The sequence below is a fragment of the Nicotiana sylvestris genome, chromosome 8 (assembly GCF_000393655.2).
Source record: "Nicotiana sylvestris chromosome 8, ASM39365v2, whole genome shotgun sequence".
Classification (NCBI taxonomy): Eukaryota; Viridiplantae; Streptophyta; class Magnoliopsida; order Solanales; family Solanaceae; genus Nicotiana; species Nicotiana sylvestris.
In genome coordinates, this window is record NC_091064.1 from 135414167 (window position 1) to 135442062 (window position 27896).

Here is a 27896-nt window from a genome sequence, read left to right on the forward strand (position 1 = left end):
ATAGGGTCCAAAATAAGAGAGCAAAGTCTTCGGGTCCTTCTGGTGAGTTTCGAGGTGGTAAGAGACAACAATACCCAAGGTATCCAGCCCATCTATCAGCTAGCGCACCCCCTTAGTTTGTTGGTAAGAGATTTGATTGTTCAACAAATTCAGGGCCTGGTCAGAATTCCAAGGCCTCAAGTTCTCAGTATAGGGGTGAGTCAAGTCAGATGAGTCCGCCCTTGCCAGGATATGCTCAGTGTAGTAAGCAGCATGTCGGGAAATGCTATATGGGGTTGGTTGTTTGTTATACTTGTGGTTATCAAGGCCACGTTATGAGGGATTGTCTGACGAGAGGTGATGTAAGCATAGTTTAGCTAGTGGGTATCTGCAACTGGTTCATCATCATCAGTATGCCACACTAGGCAAGGTTCACAAGCACCAATGGTCGTGTTAGAGGCAAAGGCAGAGCATCTAGCTCAAGCGATCCTCAGAACCACATTTATGTGTTAGCAGGATGATAGGATCATGAGTCATCACCTGATGTTGTTATAGGTATATTATCAGTCTCCTCATATGATATATATGCACTGATTGACCCAGGTTCCACCTTGTCATATGTTACTCCATTAGTTGCTAGTAAGTTTGGAATAAAGCTTGAGTTGGTTAAACATTTTGAGGTATCCACACATGTTGGGGAGCCAGTGATAGCTAGGCGGGTATATAAAGATTGTATAATAGTAGTTCATAGTCAATCTATAGTAGCATACCTAATCGAGTAAGATATGGTAGAATTTGAAGTAATAATGGGTATGGATTGATTGGTTTCATGTCATGCCAATGTTGATTGTAGATTAAAGATAGTCTAATTTCAATTTCCAGGGGATCCTATTTTGGAGTGGAAAGGTAATCTGGCATCCCCGAGAGGTATATTATTACCTATCTCAAGGCAAGGAAGATGATCAGAGAAGGCTATATTTATATCCTAGTTCGAGTTCAGGATGTGAAAGTAGAGTCACCAACCATTCAGTCCATCCATGTGGTTAATGAGTGTCCCGATGAGCTCCATGGTCTTTCGCTAGAGCGAGAAATTGAGTTTGATATTGACCTACTACCAGATACTCAACCAATATCTATTCCTCCCTGTAGAATGGCCCCCACAAAGCCGAAAGAGTTGAAGGAATAACTAAAGGACTTGCTTGAAAAAGGCTTTATCAGACCTAGTACGTCATCGTGGGGAGTACCTGTTATTTGTGAGAAAGAAAGATGGTTCCTTGCGAATGTGTATAGATTATATAAAGTTGAATAAGGTAATGCTCAAGAATAAGTACCCCTTCCCGATGATTGATAATTTATTTGATCAGTTTTAAGGTGCCAAGTGTTTCTCGAAGACAACAATCAAGACCAGATATGGACACTTTGAGTTTCGTGTTATGTCATTCGATTTGACCAATTCCCTAGCAGTGTTTAGACCCTTTTTAGATTTGTTCATAATTGTATTCATTGATGATATATTAGTATATTCTCGTTCAAAGACCGAGCATGTAGATCATTTTCGTACTGTGCTCAGAGTTTTACAAAAAGGGACTAAATGTGAATTCTGGTTGAACTTTGTAGCTTTCCTTGGGCATATCATTTCGGGTGAAGGTATCCGGGTTGATACACAAAAGATCGATGCATTAAAGACTTGGCCTAAACCCACGACATCGAGGGAGGTTCGTAGCTTTCTCGGTTTGGCAGGTTATTATAGGAGATTTGTAGAGGGATTTTTTCCCTTTCAGCACCTTTGACAAAGTTGACTTAGAAAGGATCAAAGTTTCAATGGACTGATGCTTGCGAACGGAGTTTCCAGGTATTGAAGGACAGAATAAATTTATCATCGGTTCTAAAGCTCCCAGAAGGGACCGATGGTTATGTTATCTATTATAATGCTTCGAGCGTTGGATTGGGTTGTGTACTGATGCAGCACGGTAAGGTTCTAGCTTATGCTTCTAGATAACTAAGAAATCACGAGAAGAATTACATGACCCACGATTTGGAGTTTTTCGCAGTGATTCATGCACTAAAGATGTAGAGTCACTACTTGTATGGCATTCATGTTGATATCTATATGGATCATAAGAGCCTTCAGTATATCTTTTAGCAAGAGGAACTGAATTTGTGCCAAAGGAGATGGTTGGAGTTATTTAAAGACTATGACGTTGGTATTTCATACCATCCGGGGAAGGCAAACGTAGTAGTCGACGCCCTCAACCATAGATCTATGGGTAACCTATCATATTTACAGCTAGAGAAGAGGGGAATAGCCCATGAGATTCATCAACTAGCCAATCTTGTAGTTCAATTACTGGATTCATGTGATGCTAGAGTTACTATTCAGGACACGACAATATCCTCATTAGTAACTTAAGTGAAGGAACGCCAATACGAGGATCCTGTGTTAGCTCATTATAAGGATACAACCCCTCAGAAGGAGAAGACACTATTTGATTTTACAGAAGATGGGGTCCTAAGATATAGACGATGATTACGTGTCCCTAATGTTGCAGGGCTGCATCGGTAGGTCATGGGAGAAACTCACTATTTTCGCTGTTCTATTCATCCAGGAGCAAGAAAGATGTATCATGATATTAGGGAAATATATTGGTGGGACGGAATGAAAAATGATATAGCAAGTTTGTCACTCAATGACCTAACTGTCATTAGGTCAATATTGAGCATCAGAAACACGGTGGATTATTGCAGGTTATAGAGATTCCAACTTGGAATTGGGAAGTAATCAAAATGGATTTCATCATAGGTTTACCTCGTACCCAATGCATGTTCGATTCTATATGGGTGATTGTTGATAGACTTACAAAATCAACCTATTTTCTGCCCATTAGGACTACATATTCTGTAGAGGATTATGCAAGGCTTTACATTGAGGAGATAGTACGACTGGATGGTGTCCCTATATATATTATCTCGGATAGAGGAGCTCAATTTACATCTAATTTCTGGGGGTCCATCCAAAAAGGATTGGGGACTCAGGTAAGTCTTAGTACAACATTTCATCCCCAGACAGACGGACAGGCTGAGCATACTATTCAGACACTTGAGGATATGTTAAGGGCTTGTGTGATAGATTTCCAGGCTAGCTGGGATGATCATCTGCCTCTTATTAATTTAGCGTATAATAATCACTATCATTAAAGTATTCAGATTGCTCCATACGAAGCTCTTTACGGACGAAAGTGTAGGTTGCCTATAAGGTGTGTATACGATCAAAATCAGGCATGCCCAATTTCCTAGGTTCGAGGGATCGCCTTAGGTCCGAGTTCAAGTAAGCTTGAATTCGAGGTCGACAGGCTAGACCCGAGCTCGAGGATTGAATGCAATGTCTGAAGATAGGAGTGCGAGGAATACAGAAGTTAAGTATGCTCTACCCCAAAATGTACAATTATGGATTTGTAACAGAATGAGCTAGATTCCTACCACGTCCCCAAGATCATAGCGCAAATCCCAGAATAGGATTGTACGATTACGTACTAGGCAATTAGATAGTTGTACCAAGAATATTCCTTACTATAAATATAAATATACCTTATTTAGGGTTTCCTATTATATAAAGGGGGTCCCAATCATTTTTAACATCATCTAATCATTGAGCAAAGAATATACTCTCTACTTTTCGCCTACTGTTCATCAGAATTGTCCTTTACATTTGTTGTTCTTACTTTATTGTTTTTAGTTCATCTCAAGATCACTAAGCTCGAGGTCACTACTGTTGAGTAACATTGGTTTGATTTAGTTATTTATTTCATTTCTACTTCATATTTTTTGATTATTTATTGGCTTTGAACTAAATCACATGTATTTAAAACCACTAATCAAATTTAATTGTTACTTATATTTTCGAGGTAAACTGTTTGGCGCCCACCATTGGGCTAATGATATAGTGATTATTCCTTTGCTGATTCTCATTACGCACATTTTTACACTTTTTCTTGTCAAGATTTTTTGATTCTCAAGCTGAAATATGTTTGGATCACAAAATGCACATGTTCATGACAACGAAAGTTTTGGAGAAAACAACAATGCAGGGGTTCACACATTGCTCTAAACGTGGATTTAGGCACAGACCCTGGGGGAATGCACGTAGGGAAGCTCGATCTGGCGGCCAAGGAGCACAAAGAATGGGAGATGGGAGAATCAGCTTCCAAGTGATATATGTGATGCTGCAAGCTCATCAGACCGTCTTTGCTCAACTTTAAAGTCAGAATAAGACTCTGAGCATAGTTGAACATGAAAAAACTCGATGTGCTGAACTAGTGTCGGAGAGGTCAAACGGAAATGACTCAGGGACTAACCCCACCATTATGAGGATGCTCAAAGAGCTCACCAAGGGGATCGAGTCCGGAGAAACTAAAATTGAAGATAGTGACAAAAAGGAGGAAACTTACAACTCCCGTGTTAACCAAAAACCATTCCCTCAGAGTGCGGCTCTGATGCCCATACCAAAAATGTTTCACATGCCTTATATACCCATGTATAACGGGACAACCGACCCTAACAAGCATATTACTTGATACACTTGTGGGATCAAAGGAAATAACTTGAACGGTGATGAGATCGGATTAGTTTTGTTGAAAACGTTTGGAGAAACACTATCGAAGGGAGCCATGATTTGGTACCATAACTTGCCTCCTAACTCAATTGATTCATTTGCTATGCTATCAGACGCCTTCATGAAAGCACACGCTGGGTCCATAAAGGTGGCCACAAGAAAATTGGACGCCCTCAAGATAAAATAGAGGAACGACGAGATGTTGAGGGAGTTTTTGTCTAGGTTCCAGATGGAGCTAATGGAGTTACCACCGGTCTCGGATGACTGGGCAGTACAAACTTTTAAGCAGGGTTTGAATGAAAGGAGCTTGATTATGTCTCGACAAATAAAGCAAAACTTGATCGAATATCCAGCTATGACATGGTCAAATGTGCATAATCATTACCAATCAAAAAAAAGGATTGAGGGCGACCAGTTGGGGGCCCTCTCGGGTTCAGTTCATCCGAACAGATTCACTGCCAAGCCCCCGAGGGATGTAGACAGGGAATCAATATCGGATAAGGAACGATATCAGCCATACATCGATTGGACAAACAACATCTCGGGTCGTAACGCCTCTCAAAATGATAACAATCGAGGCCAAAGTTCTTGAGGAATCATGAGTAAGAGTGGTTCGATAAGCATACCGACCCCATAGAGGCACCTTGGTTAGAGTATAATTTCAACATAGATGCATCAGGGATCGTGTCAGCTATTGGAAGACTCAAATAAACCAGGTGGCCCAGGACCATAAAAACTGATCATTCTCAAAGGAACCCAAATTTGATGTGCAAGTATCATGGCACACATGGACATAAAACCGAAGATTGCAGGCAGCTCAGGAAGGAGGTGGCTCGGTTGTTCAATGAAGGTCACCTTCGAGTATTCCTCAATGGTCGAGCTAAAAACCACTCCCGGGAGAGAGATGCAAGGAAAAATGGCCAAGAAAAACCACAACATGTGATCCACATGATCATTGGCGGAGTCGATGTCCCTTAATGACCTGTATTCAAATGCACCAAGGTATCAATCACTAGAGAAAAACAAACTCGGAGCTATATGCCCGAGGATGCCTTATCATTCTATGCTGAAGAAGCAGAAGGCATATCTCAACCACACAACGACGCCCTTAATTTCTATCCTTTTAAATAAAATTAAAGTTAAACGTGTTTTACTGGATCCAGGTAGCTCAGCAAACATAATCAGATCGAGGGTCGTACAATAGCTCGGCCAGCAAGATCAGATTGTACCTGCATCTCGGGTCCTAAATGACTTAAACATGGCAAGCAAAACAACAAAGGGCGACATTATCCTACTCGTAAACGTAGCCGGGACCATACAAGATACTAAATTCCATGTCATCGAAGGTGACATGAGGTATAACGCACTCATCGGGAGACCATGCTTACACAACATAAGGGCAGTGCCTTCAACTCTTCATAGATCATGAAGTTCCCAATAGAGGAAGGAGTTAAAACAATTTACGGAGAACAACATGCTGCAAAAGAAATGTTTGCAATCGAGGAAGTGGGACTGATACTAGAGCCTTCGACCTCGGAGAATTCGATCATCGAAAGTAAACATGCGGTCAAATAGCAATCACTGTCTCCATCCTCGACGGAATCGGAGCAATAGGTAATCGAAGACGAAGATGAGGATTTCCTCACTCCTCCTACCTACGTCGTTCCCGAAGAGTCTGAGGCAACTAAGTCAACAATCGAGGAACTGGAGCGGGTCATACTGATCGAATATATGCTTGAGAGAAAGGTATACTTGGGAACGGGATTAACCCCTGAACTCAGGAAAAACTCATTCAATTTCTTATTGATAATATGGATTGCTTTGCTTGGTCCTGTTTAGATATGACAAGGATTCTGCCAGAAATCACCACACATCGGCTAAGCATCAACCCCAGGTTCAAACCGGTGAAGCAAAAAAGGAGGCCCCAGTCTGAGGTGAAACATGTGTTCATAAAGGACGAGGTAACCAAACTTCTTAAAATAGGGTATACTCGGGAGGTAAAGTATCCCGAATGGTTAGCCAATACAGTTACAGTTCCTAAAAACGAAAACAAACTTAGAATGTGTGTAGACTATAAGGACTTGAACAAAGCATGTCCGAAAGATTCTTTCCCACTACCCAACATCAATCGTATGATCGATTCCCCAGTAGGCCAGAAGATCTTAACTTTTCTCGACGTCTCCTTCGGGTACAATCAGATTCAGATGAACCCCGAGGACCAAGAAAAGACTTCATTTATTACTAAGTTTGGGACTTATTGTTACAACATAATGCCCTTAGGGCTAAAAAATGCAGGAGCTACATATTAACGCCTAGTCAACAAAATGTTCGAATAACAAATAGGTAAAACAATGGAAGTTTACATTAATGATATGTTAGTTAAGTCCCTGCGTGCAGAGGACCATTTGACTCATTTGCAGGAAATATTCAAAAGTTTGAGAAAATACAACTTGAAGCTTAACCCGGAGAAATGTGTCTTCATAGTTGGCTCGGGTAAGTTCGCCGACATCATGGTGTCGAATTAGAGCATTGAAATTAACCCCGATAAGATCAGGGTCATTGAGGAAATCACGATCATTGATAGCATGAATGCCGTGTAATGGTTAATAGGTCGAATAGCTGCTCTAGGTTGATTTATTTCGAGGTCATCAAAACGACATCACTAGTTCTTTTCCTTGCTCAAAAGGAAAAAGGATTTTGCATGGACCCCATAACACCAACAAGCCTTAGAAGAACTGAAGTGATACTTATCGAGCCGCCTTTTCTTCACACCCCGAAGGTTGATGAAAAACTTTACCTATATTTAGCAATATCTGAGATAGTAGTAAGTGGGGTACTAGTTCGAGAAGAGCATGGTACGCAATTTCCTATTTATTATGTAAGCTGAACTCTATGATATACTGAAATTAGATACCCTCACTTAGAAAAATTAGCACTTACATTAATAAGTGCATCTAAAAAGCTAAAGCCATATTTCTAATGCCATCCCATATGCGTATTGACCACATACCCCATTCGAAATGTTTTGCATAAGCCCGAGCAACTGGGCCAGCTGGCCAAATGGGCCGTTGAACTTAGCGGGTTTGATATCGAATATCAACCCCGAATGGCCATCAAGTCTCAAATTCTAGCTGACTTTGTTTAGTGTCATGGTACACCGATTATGTTCTACGAGAGGTCCATGAAGGTACTTGTGGAAATCAGTCATGTGCCGAGTTTTTGGTTCGCAAAATTATCAGAGCAGGTTATTATTGGGATAACATGGAAAATGATACTAAATAATTCCTCAAAAAATGTGATAAATGCCAATGATTTGCACTGATGATCCATCAGCCCGAAGAGCAACTACATTCGGTCCGATCCCCGTGGCCTTTCATGAAATGGTGATTGGACATAGTCGGTCCTCTACCAACGGCCCAAGGTAAAACTAAATTTATTTTGTTTATGACTGATTATTTTTCTGAATGGGTGGAAGCACGGGCCTTCGGTAAGGTCAAAGAAAAAGAAGTTATTGACTTCATCTTGGACCACATCATATGATGGTTCAGGATACCCGCCGAGATAGTATGTGACAATGGAAAACAATTCATCGGCAGCAAGGTGACGGAGTTCCTTGAGGCTCATAAAATAAATAGGATATTATCAACACCATACAACCTAGCTGGAAATGGACAGGCCGAGTTAACATACAAAACTATCATTCAAAACCTGAAGAAAAGGTTAGACGATGCAAATGGAAAATGGAGAGAAGTTCTACCTGAGGTCCTTTGGTCATATCGAACAACATCGATGTTTAGCATGGGGGCTACTCCGTTCCCTTTAGTATATGGCTCTGAGGCCCTTATCCCTGCGAGGTCGGAGAAGCCAGCGCCAGGTTTCGACATGCATCGAAGGAATCAAATCACGAGGCTATGAACACTAGCCTCGATCTATTGGATAAAAAATGAGAGGCATCACTTGTTCGGATGGTTGTGCAAAAACAAAGAATCGAGAGATACTACAATAGAAGGACCAACTGTCGACACTTTGGAATTAGGGACATAGTTCTACGAAAGGTCACCCTTAATACTCGAGAACCGAGTGAAAGGAAACTAGGCCCGAATTGGAAAGGACCATACCGAGTCCTCAGAGTTGTCGGTAAAGGATCTTACAAAATAAGCACAATGGAAGGTGAACAACTACCTAACAATTGGAACATATTGTTACTCAAACGATACTATTGCTAAGGTACGAACGTATCTTTCTTGTCAATTTGACTTTGAAACTAACTCATTGCAGGTGTTCAATCGAAGCTATCGAAGGCACCTTTTTACACGAAGGCCTTAGGTTTTAATGCATGCGTTGCACTCTTTTTCCCTTAGATCGAATTTTGTCCGAAATGGGTTTTACCGGCAAGGTTTTTAACGAGACACCAACTATGTGCTACCTAAGGAGAACTCAACAGTATCTAAGGATTATTTTCAATCAACCTCGAATACTGGAGGCCATCATCCTCGGAGGTTATACTTTCAAGAAAATACTTTACTTCATGTCAAAAAGGGCCTCAATAGGAGAACTTTGTACTTGGGCAAATGGTCAGATGAACCGTGTCCATATAGAATAATCGAGCCCAACGGTAAAACATATACGCATGTATCAATTATTTGAAGAAGCATTCTGTTTATATCAGAAACGCTTTGTTTTTTAAAAGACGTCTACTATTATACGAAGCTCTACATTTATAATCCTACGGGAAATAGCTCAAGAGCCAGAACGCACGCACACCCACAAATACTCGGGGACTATCATCGACAGTCAGCATATCCGAGTAATCGAAAACTCGGACTCATAAGACCTCAAAGAAGCATCCCCTCGAAATAACGGCCAAGGCCAATATACTCGGGGACTAACGTTTCGGACAAGTTTGGAAGGTTATCGAGATACAATCCAAGTGACATACCCGAAGGCTACTACCATATTAAAGACTACGGTCATATAAAAAGGCTATGGCCAAAATAATGCGGCTCGGAGACGTCCGACTTCTATAATAAATTAAAGGCCTTTAAACGCTTTGAAAAAACTGGTTAAATCAGGCTACCCTCGGCAAAAGCAAATGACAAAGGGGCTTCAATAAATTCAGTACTCGAACAATTTAAAGGCTTCAATTATATCATTTTTCGAAAAAACCTCAAGAGGTATTCAATTATCATTAGACAAACAAGTTACTAATAAGGTTCTGATACGTCGAACCCTCAAAAAACCCAATGGGTACAAAAAACACATGCTAAGGCAAACAAAATTTTTACCAAGTTTTTTGGCCAAAAGAGGGAAACTTTATAGCCACCGTAGAGGCTAAATCGGCCCAACTTAAAGAGCCTAAGGGCCAACCCCAAAGAGCCTAAGGGCCGACCTAAAAGATCCTAAGGGCCAAAATATAAAGGGGTTGAGACCTTACTCTCACCTAGCTCGGACTTAAAAGTCTAAATACCCTGAGCTCACATCAAGTCGATTTAAGCTTAGCTCGAGGATTAACTAAATCCCTGAGAAGTATTAGGTTGATCAATAAAAAAAGGGTTTATTATATTCTGACTCGAGTACTCGGACTGATTCCCAATTGAATTTTCCACAAATGAGGGAAAATGAGATTCTACACAAAACCAAAGCAGAAACAAAGAGGTCCTTTTGTATTTCCAAAGAGATGTTTGCAAAAAATATTTACAATACCCACGAGGGGTCCTTACACAAAAAGAAATAAAGAAACCTAAAACTACTCTATGGACACATCTTTGGCAGCTAAATCTTCGAGAGCCACGTCTTCGAAAGCCTAATCCTCGGGGTCTTCATCTTCGTCTCCCCCACTCTCGGAGCCACTGGATGAATTCTCATCATTAGAAAGAAAAGTGATGACCTCTTCTTCCAAAGTCTTTTCCTTTTCATTATCGACTGAGAGAACAAAGCCACGAGCATGCACCCCCTCGAGGGTCTCTCTCCAGGACTATCGCCTGGCGTGGTCAAGTGCACACGATAACTTAACTTTGGCCGTAGTAGAGATCTCCTTTGCCCGGGTGTTAGCTGCTTCAGCATCAGCTCCATACAAAGATATAAATGTCCTAGCGTCATATTTGGCCTTGTAAAGCCCAATAGCTGATTTAGATTTAAGCTCTTTGATTTTGCGGCCTCGAGCTAGGCTCTTCTCCCTCACACTTTAAAGCTGGCATTCGATTGAAGCCAGCAGCTCCCGAAGAGTATCTTTCTCCGAAGAAAGACTATCCATGCCATGCCTTCACCCCAAGGTCTCGGTCTCCTTAATCTTGAACTCCTCACGAAGCTGCTCCACCAACTTGCCCTTCTACTAAAACTGCAAAATTTAAGTATTAGTTGTCAAAACAAGCAAGTGCATTGCAGACCCTCAAAGGATATATTACCTTTTCAATGAGCTCGGTCTATTATTGACGAGCCTTCATCAATTCAACTCGGAGATCACTGATCTCCCCCTCTTTTTTGACATAAAGGATCTTAAGGTTGTCCCTCTCCTCCACCAGCCTCTTAAGTTCGGCTTCGCATCGAGCAAGATCAGACTGAGATTTGGTGAATTCTTGTCGGTGAAGCGACACAGCCTTCTCACAAGGAAATGAGGTTTGACTTAGAAAGATGAAGATTAAACTCGAAGTAATGAAAGACAAAACTTACTTGTTTGAGAAGTTTTTTGGCCTCCTCAAGAATAAACGAGGCATCAGGATCAGGACCTTCTTCGATCCCTGCAAGACACTTCTGAAATATATCGTTCCCTTCATGGGTCGTTCCCTCGTCGGGAGTCTTCATGGCTTGGGCATCTCGGAATTGCCCCTCAGTAAAGATCGGGCCCTGCAGCAAATCATCTATGTTGATTACCCCAAGTGGTTCACTTAGGATATTATATTGTCTTTGAAGATCCTCGGGGTTAGGATCTTCTAGCTCATCCACCAAGCGTCCTCTAAGGCAAGACACGCTTTTCCACCTGATGACTCGGGGACTTTGCTCGAGCTCCCCTCTGAAATTTCTCTTGTTCGGGATCGAACCGCCTCTGCCACCATCGGTTCAGCGGTATTCAAAGTGTCAGAGCTCCACTAGGCAGTCATCATCTTCTGCATCTTCTTCCTGATCCCAAAGACGTTGGGCCATTTCTAGAGATAGGGCCACAGTGTGAGCCTTGGGCTTTCGAGCTTTCTTTTTCTTTGACTTCGGGAAATTTGCATGCGACCTCCTCTTCCTTTTCTTTCCTTGGAAGGCTTTGGCATATCTTCTTTACCAAGTGGGGGCGGTCGCATGTCAATGACATCTCTGAGGCCTACAGAAAGATGAAGTATGTGTTTCGCTAAGAAACGCAAGTATGCAAGCAAGAAGACTCACCTTGGTTTTTAACCATCCATCGACCTTTGGATAGGTCACGCCAGTTGCTCTCCGCATACGAAGAAGTAGAGGCCAATATTCGGACCCAACCTTCGAGGTCTGGGACCGCACTGGGAAACCAAGCAAAAGCTATACCATCGGAAAGTGGTCAGACCGAGAAAAAGATAAGGTCGAGGAAGAGAAGGGAAAACTGGGTATAAAAATCAAAATCAATAAGGAGGTACTTACGTTTCATGTTCCATTCCTCAGGGAATGGCATCCTCTCAGCAAGAATCAGTTCAGAGGTCCTGACCCGGTATTTGTCCTCATCGATGCTTGAGAAGTGTGATGTTGAGGATCGGCATTGTAGCTTTATCAAGCCACCTCAATAAAGGTGATGGCTATACAACCTGATCAGATGGTTGAGGGTAAAAGGCATCCCCTTGACCTGGCTCGAGAAGTATCGGATTAGTTTGACAATTCGCCAAAATGAGGGGTAGATCTGGCCAAGCGTCACTTGGTATTGTTGGCAAAAATCGAGGATAACTGGATCTTTGGGACCCAAAGTTGGGTCGGAAAGACCCAATGTGAATCGGTAGGTATATGCGCTTAAGCACCCCGCTTTGTGAGTAGTGATATCATCTTCAGATGAAGGGATCACTTTTTCCATTGTTCTCCCAATTGCAGTCCTCTTTCACTTGCTCGAGCTCATCTTTGGTTATCAAACAGATGTATCAGGACATGGGCTCACATCGGCCTGGTGTCGACGCAAGTTTATCAAAGAGAAAATGTTGGTGATAACGTAAAGGAAAATTAAAGAGAAGGATGAACTCAGACAAATTGAAGGAGCTAATGAAATTTTGAAAACGATTAGAGAAGTAAAGTTTGTGAAATGGTGAAGTTGGCCTATTTATAGTGGTTATCCAAAGCGTACTGGGGAAGCCAAATAGCCAACCGTTAGCTGCCTCCAATTAATGACTTTGGGAACTGCAGGAAAAGAAACCTTTCAATAACTTCAACCGCTAACATCACAAGATTAGCATTGGGACCAAGGCATCAGAGCAGTAAAGATCGAATCGTTTCTCATCGACCTACTCTAAGAAATGTGAGGACTATATGTATATAGTCAAAATTAGGCACGCCCAATTTCCTAGGTTCGAGGGATCTCCTTAGGTCTAAGTTCAAGTATGCTCGAGTTCGAGGTCGACAGACTAGATCCAAGCTTGAGGACTGAATGCAATGCCCGAGGATAGGAGTGCGAGGAATACCAAAGTTAAGCATGCTCGACCCCGAAATGTACCATTATGGATTTGTAACAGAATGAGTTAGATTCCTCCCACATCCCCAAGATCATGGCGCAAATCCCGAAATAGGATTGTACGATTCCGTACTAGGCAGTTAGTGTAAAGCCCCAGAAAATATTTGCTAAGTAATTTAAGATTTCGTGGTGCCAAAGTAGGCTAATTATTTTATTTTGTGTGCAAGCGAGGATTCATGATATAATGGATATCAATTGGATAAGTTAATAAGCGTATAAGTCACATTATAAGTGAATAGGGGTCTAAGGAGAGGCCTAAGTCTAAGCCAAGTTGGAAAATTTCATAATAGACTAAAGTTGTAAATAAGTGCGCACAAGACCTCACTTTGGACAATCATATCTCCAGTTATGTAAGGAGTTGTGTGACACAAAAACTACCAAATTAAATCCCTTTGAGTCTAGTTTCCAACACATCAAACCGTTCATCATTTAGAGGTGTATATAGAAAGTTACGACCATTTTACTGGTGATGTGTCATTAGTGCGGCCTTAGCGCGGCCACGCATATTGCGAAGTATTCTGCCTCGTTAGCGCGGCCTTAGCACGGACACGCTAGTGGCAGACCTTTTAAATACACCTAAGGACGGGAAATTAGAGGATTTAAGTCATTTATCAAGACTAGGGCATCCTCTCCATCCCCAATCCGACCAAGGCATCCAATTGCACACCTTAGGTGAGTTTTTAAGTGTGTTTTCATGGTGATTTCACTTCTCAATCACTAGTTACAACATGATTTTGATTGGATTTCATAGGATTTCTTCAAAATATCAAGAACATCCCAAAGGTTTCTTTCAAGATTTGGTCTACAAGAGGTAATCTTTTACCCTTAGACTTACATATATGGAGTTATAATAGAATTATGAGTGTTAATCAAGTATTGTAACTCATGGAATGGTGATTGGAAGCCATAGGTGCCTAACCTAGGTTGTGTTGGTATTGTACAGATTGTGAAATGGGTTATTGAGGTATGATTCTTGAGTGTAATAGTATTATGTATACATGCATGTACAAATTAGGTTTGTGGGAAGATTGTTGAACATAAATAGTAAAGATTGGGTTGGGAAAATGATAGAAATCTTGTTAAAGAGATTTGAAATCAAGATGCTCAACTAGTGTTTGATAAAATTCTCAAATGAGCTAGAATTATGAATATCTTCAAAATTTGTGTTCAATTTTGTTATGTCTCAAAATAGATTGAAGTTGCTAGAATTTCCGGAATATCGTAGTAATTAAAGGAAAGCTCAGGAAAGGTATGTAGGCTAAACTTTCTCTCTCGAAAGTGAATTCCATATTGTTTCATAAGTTTAAGTGTGGTTTGTTTACCAAAATGGTATGGCCTTGAGTCACATTTTAAATGGAAGTTAGTATACTTATTGGGTAAGAAGAACTCGATCTGCTTAATGCTCCTAGTTGCTCTTATGTGTACAAAATGTCTTGATTGAATATGTCTTGTTGTTGATAGACTATAAAGATGCTTGAAAAATGAAATGAGTAAATTGGGAATGTGTCAAAAATTATGTAATAGGCCTCGACCCGATAGTTATGAACTAACTTCAAAGATAGAATTGCCTAAGAGCTCTTGTGCTCAATTCACGCCCAGAAGTGGCTATTTATCACTATTGCTTTGATTTATAAGTATATCCGGTGTGATTCGAGATCTTACATATCTGTGTGTTTTAACTGTGCAACGTCATTTCTGGGAAGGAGTATTGTAAGATAAAATGGTGTATTGTTATTAATGATTTCAATATGAGTTTTTATTGCTTGTTGGTGTGCCCCATTCCTTTGGGAAGATTCCTCTGTGTTTAAAGTTCCATTGCTAATAAACTTGAGGTGTATGATTTCGGAAATACTCTATATGCCCATGATTCATGTTTCCTCTAATGTGTACTTGACATATTAACTTGCATAGCTTGTTGTTAAAATTGATATCGATGTGAAATATAAAATACGGCCACCGTGCTAGGAATAAAGAATCTTGTGAATGGCCAAATGAGCCAAGGAAATACTGTGTTTGTTGGTGACTGGAAATACTAATTTGAATCTATAAAATGTGAAAGATATTGAGGTAGGCATAATTGTATTCATGCTATATTTGAATCCTTGTATTTATACTACAATTGTGTACAACATCCAATCAAATCAAAAAAAAAATGTTTTTGGGAGTATCATTAGCAAAACCGAGGAAGGGAGGGTCATAAGTCTCATACCTGAAACTACACATGCCGGTGTAGGGGTGGATTGTGGTTATTCCCCTTAATTTGGATGAACTTGGTAATATTTGTGAATTGGTAACGCCAACCCACACGGCATATGAGGGAAGGCATCCTAGCCGATCGGGCCGTGATCGGACGCCATGCCGCACACATGGTGGTATTGTTCTGGGAATCAAAAACTGGAAATTTAAAACTAGAAATTGTGATTGTAATACATGTCTCCAAAGGGACGACCTAGCCGATCGGGCCGTGATCGGACTCCATGCTAACAAAGACGGTGGTATAATTCATATCAGTGCTAATGATCTCCCAACCAAAAAAATTATATATATATTATATTATTTTATTTTTGTAAACTAGAAAACTTACATGTTGCAAATTGGAAGCTTGTATATTGTTGACTCGACTTTCTGTTTCATGTTTCTTTGTTTGTATGGTTATTCTATTTTGGAAGAGGACTTTTAGCCTTACATTTAGTGTTATTCGATGGCGCTAACATCCCTTTTGCCGGGAGTTCTGTATTGTTTAATGATACAGGTGGTTCCACAGCAAGCGGTATCGTCCAGTGATAGTGGTATTCTCTTCTGGGCAGTCTTGGTGAGACCCATTCCACTCCGGGGTCATTTCATGTATCTTTTGTTCATTTTCCCATCATGTTTTGAGGTATAGTCGAAGCCTTGTTGCCGGCATTTCCCTATTACTCGTCTATTGTATTTAGAGGCTGCGTAAACTATTTGTGGGTGGTGGTTGATGTTGGGAGTACAAACTAGAAATATTAGTACTTGATAAGCATGTTTCTCATTAAACTTGTAAAATTGTAATATTTCGAAAACTTTAAATGGAGTCATTAACGGAAATGAAATGAAAGTTTCTAATGGAAGATTGCTTAGTGTTTTGATAAAGTGGTTAACATTCCCTCTTTATTCATGAACTAGTTTGGGTAGAATGAAAACTAATAGTCTTGCTCAGTCGGGTTTACTCGGTTGAGCGTCGGTCGTGTTCCACGGTTTTTGGGGCGTGACAAACTTGGTATCAGAACCTAAGATTTTAAAGTGTCCTAGGATGTCTCGGAGCTGTGTCTAGTAGAGTCCTTCTTATCGGTGAGTTGTCAACCACATCTATAAGTTGGAGGCTACTTGGGCATTTTCACCCTTCTTCGATACTCCAGATCGTGCGATATAGCTCAAGATAGGGAGTTGATTTCCTCTCTAAGTCTTATTCTCAAGATTGGTAATCCTGATACCATAATCCGCGAATTTGAAACATGTAAGGAGGGATTGATCCCACCATTGAGTCCGAGTGGATTGCCCAAGGACTTGTTAGGAGAATGTGTTGAGCTGTGAAGGGATTGGTAGAACTTGTTGCTAATGGGAGTACCCTTGTTCCTATTAATATCTCTGCACCACCAGATCATGTAGTATATCAGTATGTTACCAATGTATGTTACAAATGTGAAGTCGGGGTGCATCAGTTAAGGCACTGCCCTGCCAATCTAGAGTCACCAAGTAAGTGACCCATTAGTACGTTGTTCTGAACTCCACATGCTTTTCCTTTTTATATACGTACACCTATATTGGGATCTTGCATAGATATGGTCTTAAAAAATCTATATCACAAAAACATTGCATACACCTGCTCTTTGAATGAGACGTATTATTCACAAAGTCTCCCGATCACAGTTCTCTTACTTATAGACTCCTATGGAATTGAGCTCTATAATTATGTTCCAGAATTGAGTTATAACACTATTGATACTTCCCACTTGCTTTCCTAAATTCTCAACAAGGGACTATTCCCGATGAATTTCTTATAGAAACTTTTTATTGCTAAGGGATTTGGGATAGAGTCAGGACAACCTTATGATCCATTTTGTGTATCTACTCTTTGAGCGAGATGTATTATTAATGAAGCCCCTCTATTACAAATACTCTTATTTACATCCTTTTGTGGAATTAAGTTCTATAAATACGTCCTTAAATAGAGTTATAACTCTAGGATTAATATTTCCCACTTTCTTTCCTAAATTCTCAACCGGGGACTACATCAGATGAATTTGTTACAAAATCTTTTTATGGACAACGTCTGCTCATTTGTGCCTATGCATGTTTTGTCGCAAAGTTTACCCATGTGGTGTCAAGTTCCACATAAAGCATCCCAGTGTTGCGATGAGTCACTCTTTTACTCACTTGTGTATATGGCTTATATGGTTTGAACAGTCACTCTACTATCTTGCGATTATCATCATGAAAGCTTATCACTATCTAGTAACATAAGAGTATACCTTAGCACCTATCATATGAGTGTATGTCGATCAAAATGGCCACTATGTGCATAAAGTCTCTCTGAAAATTGAGATCCTCGCATCCCCGTCATGGGAAGAAATTGTGTCGCCATCTTAGTATAACTTTCGTGTCCACTTGGGACATCTCGCAGTAAGTAGCTAACCTTGTTACTAGTATTGTGGTTGCCCGTGACATGGTCGTGTATTACTGTTGGGAGTTAATATAGCAGAAGCATGTCCAGCTCATAACAAATAATTATTTTCTCTTTATACCTCCACAACGTGTTAAGTGTATTCCTTAGTTAGTGAATTCATTGTGCTAGTTTCCCAACACTTGTTCAATAACCATGAGAGAACATGCCCTTCTATGTGTCACTATGACACTTCCTTTCTCAAGTCAAAATCCATGGAGAATTCATCATGAACATCTGCAAGCCTTCCATGATTATTTTGCACTGTCTCATTGAGTTTGGTTGTCTTTATACCCTCAACTTCTATAATCGTTGACTATGTCATTGTCATGTGCGGGGAGTTTTGCTACCCTTGGTATTCCACCTTCTTGGCTGGGTAAGAGTGTTATTTGTCTTTCTTCCCGGAGCATCATGTTAACCATTAGAACCCCTCTAGCCAATACATGATTTCATCCCAAAATATTAAGATGTCCCAGCTATGTGGTTTCACCCATGAAAGGTTGAGATTAGATGCCTTCATATTTTTTCACATATCATGAGCATATTTATTTGGAAGACAAGTTATTGTATATGTACTTCTCTCTTATAGGATCAATTATCAGGAAGGGTTAATCTGTTTGAAGTATGGTAATCTCATAAGTGTTCAACTTCTTTTCACCCTCATGGGCTTGTGGAATAGATTCTTTGTGTCAGTTGACGTTAAGAGTGTAATTCAACTTCACGTTTTTTTTAACCCCATATCGCATTCAAGGTGCTAGAATATTCTCATTCTTGATAACTGGATTTTCCTTATACTCCAGGAGACGACTGGGTCACGTACTTGAATATTCCCCCTTAATGATTCCTATTGCCAATGCAATAGTTACCCATATGCCTCATTTGTCTAATGATTAATGTCGTCACAATGATTAACCATGTGAGTATTGTTAGTAGTAATCTTCGTGTCTCTTAGCATATAACCTCATGAAATACTCTGCTCAGCGTATTAATGGATTCCTGAATAATTCCAGCCCGATCTTGAACTCTGTTGCTCCTCATTGTATCAAATCTATTAGGTATTGTAGGTTCAAACATGTCAAAGAGGAAGCATCCCCGTGTGATCACATATATTTGATAGGTAATTTTATGGTTAGTTTATGATATCACATCTTAGAGTAATTATTGAAGGTCATCAAAGGTTTAGCGTGGGTGTTCATATAGAGATTTAGAATTTAGGAGGGTGGACAGGTTATTCTCAATATTTTCCCCTGAAGATGTTATGTGAGTTGATAATGAAGGTTGTATAAGTGTATTCCACATTAGACCACACTAGGAGTATGAAGTTTCCCCATAGTTGTTCCCCATGTATTCTGTGTTTTCATATGTCTATGTCTAAGAATGTAGTTGGAAATCCCTTATGCATCATTTAGGTGGAAATTGCTGAAGGTGGAGGTAATGGATAGTTGGCCTATGAAGGGTATCTACTTGTCATCCTTGTTAGGTAATTCGGGGGTGGAGATTGCTTCCGTGAATATGTTCTGGCGAAGTTTGTAGGTATAAGAGGCCACATTGAAGGCCGAGAGTATTGTGGAAATAAGGTATTTTCTCTTGATTGTATATCAATAAGCTTTGACTTGAAAGGTACCTTATAGGTGTTATGATCTAAAAATGTGCGGTCCATGTTCAGGTGTCATTATGATAACATAGTTCTTGTGATGCTGAGAATTGGTGTTATGGGTATTTACATTGTGGTGCTTTGTCGAGTTATGGATGAGTTTTTAGGATGGTTTTGGGAGATTCTCTCACAGGTGGATAGGCCTAGTTACAAAGGAGATGCTGCCGAAATTTCTGAAAAATTAAGGAGTTAGTCAAAATTTGGGAGTTAAAGATGTGTGAGAAAATAGATAGGTTGTACTAAGTATTTACGGATAGACTCCAATTATCATTCGAGGACGAATGATCCTAAGCGGGGGAGAATGTAAAGCCCCAAAAATTTTTTGCTAAGTAATTTAAGATTTTATGGTGCCAAGGTAGGCTAATTATTTTATTTTGTGTGCAAGTGAGGATTCATAATATAATGGATATCAATTGGATATATTACTAAGCGAATAAGTCATATTATAAGTGAATTGGGGTCTAAGGAGAGGCCTAAGTCTAAGCCAAGTTGAAAAATTTCATAATTGACTTAAGTTGTAAATGAGTGCGCACAAGACCTCACTTTGGACAATCATATATCCAGTTATAAAAGAAGTTGTGTGATGAACAACCTATAAAGTTAAATCTCTTTGAGTCTAGTTTCCAACGCATTAAACCGTTCGTCATTTGGAGGTGTATATAGAAAGTTACGACCATTTTACTGGGCATGTGTCATTAGCGCGGCCGCGCATATTGCGAAGTATTCTGCCTCGTTAGCGCGGCCTTAGCGCGGGCGCACTAGTGGCAGACCTCTAAATACACCTAAGGACGGGAAATTAGAGGATTTAAGTCATTTTTCAAGACTAGGGCATCCTCTCCATCCCCAATCCGACCAAGGCATCCAATTGCACACCTAAGGTGAGTTTTTAAGTGTGTTTTCTTGGTGATTTCACTTCTCAATCACTAGTTACAACATGATTTTGATTGGATTTCATAGGATTTCTTCAAAATCTCAAGAACACCCCAAATTTGTCTTTCAAGATTTGGTATACAAGAGGTAATCGTTTACCCTTAGACTTACATATATGGAGTTCTGATGGAATTATGAGTGTAAATCAAGTATTGTAACTCATGGGATAGTGATTGGAAGCCATAGGTTCCTAACCTAGGTTGTGTTGGTGTTGTAGAGATTGTGAGATGGGTTATTGAGGTATGATTCTTTGGTGTAATATTATTATGTATACATGTATGTACAAATTAGGTTTGTGGGAAGATTGTTGAACATAAATAAGTAAAGATTGGGTTGGGGAAATGAAAGAAATCTTGTTAAAGAGATTTGAAATCAAGATGCTCAACTAGTGTTTGATAAAATTCTCAAATGAGCTAGAATTATGAATATCTTCCTAATTTGTGTTCAATTTTGTTATGTCTCAAAATAGATTGAAGTTGCTAGAATTTCCGGAATATCGTAGTAATTAAAGGAAAGCTCAGGAAAGGTATGTAGGCTAAACTTTCTCTCTCGGAAGTGAATTCCATATTGTTTCGTAAGTTTAAGTTTGGTTTGTTTACCAAAATGGTTTTTCCTTGAGTCACATTTTAAATGGAAGTTAGTATACTTATTGGGTAAGAAGAACTCAATCTGCTTAATGCTCCTAGTTGCTCTTATGTGTACAAAATGTCTTGATTGAATATGTCTTGTTGTTGATAGTCTATAAAGATGCTTGAAAAATGAAATGAGTGAATTGGGAATGTGTTAAAGATTATGTAATAAGCCTCGACCCGACAGTTATGAACTAACTTAAAAGATAGAATTGCCTAAAAGCTCTTCTGCTCAATTCACGCCCATAAGTGGGTATTTATCACTATTGCTTTGATTTATAAGTATATCCGGTGTGATTCGAGATCTTACATATCTATGTGTTTAAACTGTGCAATGTCATTTCTGGGAAGGAGTATTTCAAGATAAATGGTGTATTGTTGTTAATGATTTCAATGTGAGTTTTTATTGCCTGTTGGTGTGCCCCATTCCTTTGGAAAGAGTCCTTTGTGTTTAAAGTTCCATTGCTAATAAACTTGAGGTGTATGGTTTCAGAAATACTCTATATGCCTATGATTCATGTTTCCTCTCATGTGTACTTGACATCTTGACTTGCATGGCTTGTTGTTAAAATTGATATCGATGTGAAACATGTGAAATATAAAATACGGCCACCGTGCCAGGAATAAAGAATATTGTGAATGGCCAAATGAGCCAAGGAAATACTGTTGTTGTTGGTGATTGGAAATACTAATTTGAATCTATAAAATGTGAAAGATATTGAGGTAAGCATAATTGTGTTCATGCTATATTTGAATCCTTGTATTTATACTACAATTGTGTACAATATCCAATCAAATCAAAGAAAATATTTTTGGGAGTATCATTAGCAAAACCGAGGAAGGGTGGGTCATAAGGCTCATACCTGAAACTACATGTGCTGGTGTAAGGGCTGATTGTGGTTATTCCCCTTAATTGGGATGAACTTGGTAATATTTGTGAATTGGTAATGCCAACCCACATGGCATATAGGGGAAGGCAGCCTAGCCGATCGGGTCGTGATCGGACGCCATGCCGCACACATGGTGGTATTGTGCTGGGAATCAAAAACTGGAAATTTAAAACTAGAAATTGTGATTGTAATACATGTCTCCAAAGGGACGGCCTAGCCGATCGGGCCGTGATCGGACTCCGTGCTAACAAAGACGGTGGTATAACTCATATCGGTGCTAATGATCTCCCAACCAAAAAAAAATTATATATATATATATTATTTTATTTTATTTTTGTAAACTAGAAGACTTACATGTTGCAAATTGGAAGCTTGTATGTTGTCGACTCAACTTTCTGTTTCATGTTTCTTTGTTTGTATGGTTATTCTATTCTGGATGAGGACTTTTAGCCTTGCATACTAGTGCTATTCGACGGCACTAACGTTCCTTTTGTCGGGGGTGCTATATCATTTAATGATACAGGTGGTTCCACAACATGTGGTATCCTCCAGTGATAGCGATATTCTCTTCCCAGCAGTCTTTATGAGCCCCACTCCACTACGGGGTCATTTCACGTATATTTTATTCATTCTCCCATCATGTTTTGAGGTATAGCCAGAGCCTTATTGCCGGCATTTCCCTATTACTCATCTATTGTATTTAGAGGCTCCGTAGACTGTTTGTGGGTGGTGGTTGATGTTGGGAGTACAGACTAGAAATGTTAGTACTTGATAAGCATATTTCTCATTAAACTTGTAAACTTGTAATATTTTGAAAACATTAAATGAAGTCATTAACGGAAATGAAATGAAAGTTTCCAATGGAAGATGCTTAGTGTTTTGATAAAGTGGTTAACATTCCTTCTTTATTCATGAACTAGTTTGGGTAGAATGAAATCTAAGAGGCTTGCTCAGTCGGGTTTACTCGGTTGAGCGCCGATCGCGGTCCACGGTTTTTGCGGCGTGACAATTAGATAGATGCACCAAGAATATTCCTTATTGTATATAGAAATATACCTTATTTAGGGTTCCTCTATTATATAAAGGGGATCCCAATCATTTGTAACATCATCTAATCATTGAACAAAGAATATGCTTTCTACTTTTTGCCTATTGTTCATCAGAATTGTCCTTTACATGTATTGTTCTTACTTTATTGTTCTTACTTTATTGTTCTTAGTTCATCTTGATTTCACTAAGCTCGAGGTCACTACTGCTGAGTAACATTGGTTTGATTCACTTATTTATTTCATTTCTACTTCATATTTACTGATTATTAATTGGTATTGAACTAAATCACATATCTTTAAAACCAGTAATCAAATTTAATTGCTACTCGTACCTTCGAGGTAAACAGGGTGGTTTGATGTTGGGGAAGCTACATTAGTAGGACCAGAATTGGTACAACAGGCAATCAAGAAAATTAAGCTTATACGTGTAAGGCTATTAGCAGCTCAAAGCCGTCAGAAGTCTTATGCGGATGATCGATGGCGAGACTTGGAGTTTTAGGTTGATGACTGGGCATTCCTAAAGGTATCACCGATGAATGGTGTTATGAGGTTCAGAAAGAAAGGAAAACTTAGCCCTCGTTACATTGGACCATATAGGATCATACGCAAGGTAGGCCAGGTAGCATATGAGTTAGACTTGCTTTTGGACTTCGAGTCTGTACATCTAGTCTCTCATGTGTCTATGCTCCATAAATGTATCAGAGATCCTTCTGGAATCGTGTTAGTTGATGACGTTCAGGTCACAGAGCAGCTATCATATGAAGAAACACCCATTTCTATACTAGATAGACAGGTTCGTAGATTGAGGACTAAATACGTAGCTTCGATGAAAGTACTTTGGAGAAACAACAATGTGGAAGAAATGACTTGAGAGGTCGAAGAAGACATGAATTCTAGATATCCTCACTTATTTCCACTACCAGAGAAGGGTCCGACTAAGACATCACAAACTTAAGGTACGTGTATGGATTCTTGTGTTAGTTTTGTCATTGGTCGTGTGAGGCCATTGTCATTATGGATTATTTTGGTCCTATGTGGCATTGAATTATTGAGTTTCTACCGGAAGGGTTGGTAGTAATATTGTTACAAAGGCGACTCTACCAAAGTTTATATAGATCTCGGGGAGTAAAACATTCGAGGGCAAATGTTTCTAATGGGGGGGGGGATGTTACATATCGCATTTTTGTAAGTTAAAGTTTTGTCTTTAGTTAATCGACCTAGACTCGGAGATCAGATTATCTTGAGATTATAAGCATTTATGCTAAGCGCTAAGTAAGTGTCGTGAAGGGTAAAGGGTAAACGAATCAAAGAAAGTGAGTTTCGTTAAGGTTTTTCAATATGGGATAGAATATAGCCCGAGCTATAATACCCAGTATTTATGGACTAGTGTCATTACAAGTGTATATGGCCAAAATCGGAAAAGTTTGACTCGGGGTTATCATAGCATCTCATGCCCGTCCTTGAGGAGCTCGGTGGAGAATTTGGAGCATGCCCCTGAGGTGCTTCCCTCGAGGGAGCACATCAGAGTTAGATTTCGGAGCAGCACAAGTTGATGATCGTCATGGAAAGGCAGAAAAACTCCCAAAGACACGTGGTTAGAGCTGACCATGTCTGCAAGAATAGTACAAGTTCGTACTAAGTCATTATACAGCTGTACCAGTACCATTTCCTCGTCATTATTATACATGTACTATGTTAGGTTCCCCCACATATATAAAGGGGACCTTTGTCATCTTGTAAGGAAGTCGGTTTTTTTTACACAACATACTGAATACAAAACAACATTCTCTACTCTTTGCTTAAACAATTGTTCTTCACATTTATTATTTATTCTTTCATTTTTCTTTCATTGTTCATTCATTATTCATTATTGTCCTTCATTTATTGCTCATTATTAACTACAAAAGGAAATATTTAAGGCCCTCGTTATGATTGATCCTCCATCGATCGCTTATCAATGTTAGCCAGTCTAGACCTCGAGACCTTGATCCAGCCAGCTCGAGGCCCAGCATTATAACCCTATTGGTTTGCATTTATTATTTTCTTTACTCACACTTAACAACTATTGCTTTACTACTAGTATCAAGATAAATCATGTATTTTTAGAACCACAAAATCAAATATAATTATAGTTACCATTTTCAAGGTAAAAAGATTGGCGCCCACCGTGGGGCTAAAAATAATAGTGATTGTTTTAGTGCTAGTTTTCTGATAGCATGCATTACCCTTCACACCTTTTCTTGTCAGACGTTCTTTGATTTCAGTCTTAATCATGTCTAGCATACAAAATGCACCACTCCATGACAGTGAAGAACTTGGAGAAAATAGCGGCATAAGGCTAGGTGTACCACCTGTAAACCTTGAGGGAGTACCAAACATAGAGCCAGATGATAACAACTCCCACAACATAGTGAACACAGAAGCGGGCGTAGACCCAATGAGGAATGGACACAGGGAAGACCAGGCTGGAGGCCAAGAAGAACGAGGAGTGGAAGAAGGAGGAGTCATCCTCCAATTCATTTTTTAAATGTTGCAAGCACAACAAATGGCTATTGCTCAGCTGCAAATTCAACAAAAAACCCCTAGCACAGTGGCACTGGCGATGGCTCCTCGAGTCGAGCAGGTACCGGAGAGATCGAGCAATAACAGGTCAGTAACGGACCCTACTATTATAAAGATGCTTGAAGATCTCACCAAAAGAATTGAATCAGGAGAAAAGAAGATAGAGATAACGATTAAAGAATAGATACTTCTAACTCGAGGGTCGATCCGATCCCCGGGGCACCCCCGATTCTAAAAGGTATAGATTCAAAGAAGTTCGTAAAGAGGCCAGTCCAATCAAGTGCGGCTACGAAGCCCATTACGAAAAAATTCAGAATGCCTGATGTCTTGAAATATTACGGGACCACGGACCCCAATGAGCACGTTACCGCTTATACTTGTCCCGTAAAAGGGAACGACTTGAAGGACAACGAAATTGAGTCCGTCTTGTTGAAAAAATTAGAAGAAACACTATCGAAAGGGGCTATGATGTGGTATCATAACTTGCCACCAAATTCAATAGACTCGTGTGCCATGCTGGTGGGTTCTTCTATGAGGGCACACGGTGGTGCCATCAAGGTTGCCATCAGGAAGTCTGATGTCTTCAAAATCAAACATAGGGAAAATGAGATGCTAAGGGAACTCTTATCTCGTCTCCATATGGAGCGAATTGAATTACCACCAGTTTCCGATGACTGGGCAGTACATGCCTTCACTCAAGGCTTGAAGGAACTAAGCTCGGTAGGTTCAAGGCAGTTAAAACAAAATTTGATCGAATATCCCGCCATGACTTAGGCGGATGTGCACAACAGGTACCAATCAAAGATCAGGTTCAAAGACGACTAACTAGGAGCCCCCTCGGGCTTAGTGTACCCCAGCATGCTCCTTTGTAATGAGCAAAGGTATACAAAAATGGAAAAAAGATCAAACAAGGAAACATACCAGCCGTATGTAGAAGATCGAAGAAACGCACCGAGGCATAACATGCCTCGAGGTGATCGAAGGGTAGATCGAGAACAAAATTTTTGAGGACTCATGGGTATGACCGAGTTCGATAGGCTCACTAGACCAGTAAAGGCACCCTGACATCTGAGTAACTTCAACATCGATGTCTCGGGCATCGTATCGGCCATAAGGAAAATCAAAGCTACCCTATGGCCAAAACCCGTGCTATCGGATCCTTCATAGAGGAACCCTAACTTGATATGCAAATGTCACGGCACTCACGATCACAAGACCGAGGATTGCAGGCAGCTTAGGGAGGAGGTAGCCCAAGGGCATCTTCAGGAATTTCTCAGTGACCGGGCTAAGAACCATTTCCGAGAAAGAGATGCAAACAGGAAAAACAAACCAGAAGAACCACAACACATCATCCACATGATCGTTGGAGGGGTCAACGCCCCACAAGAACCCGTTTTCAAACGAACTAAGATATCCATCACCAGGGAAAGGCGAACTCAGAGTTACATAGCAGAGGATGCCATCACGTTCAGCAAAGAGGACAACGAGACCTTGTCTCGGCCTCACAATGATGCATTGGTAATTTCTTTTCTCTTGAATAAAATTCACATTAAACGTGTACTCGTGGATCCAGGTAGCTCGGCCAGCATAATTAGGTCGAGGGTGGTGGAACAGCTCGGACTACTCGACCAGATTGTACTCGCCTCTCGAGTCCTTAATGGATTCAATATGGCGAGCGAGACAACAAAAGGGGAAATCATCCTCCCAGTCAACATAGCCGAAACGACCCAAGATACCAAGTTTCATGTCATCGAAGGCGAGATGAGATAAACGCCTTGCTTGGAAGGCTGTGGATACATAGTATGAGGTCAGTACCCTCAACCCTTCATCAAATGATGAAATTTCCAACCAGGGATGGAGTAAAAGCAGTGTACGAGGAACAGCACGTAGCAATAGAGTTGTTCGCGGTGCATGACACAACATCGGTATCTACGCCTTCTATATCGAAGAGGTCAAAAGACAAGCAAGTAGATAGGTAGCAACCTGTTACGTTCTCGGTTCCATCCGAATGATTCAACCGAGACTGTGCCGCGTCCTCGGAGCAAGTAATAAAAAATGAATCAAAGCTCTTGCGCTATCAATGCTAAGGTCTAACCTTCTCCCTTTTCATATATGTTTTCTACAACTTATTGCAAGTGTCCGATTGATAGGAATCGAAGCACCTTCCAGCTCAAAGACCTCGAAGACCTTGGGTTTTAAAGCATACATTGCACTTTTTTTCCCTTAGACCGGATTTTATCCC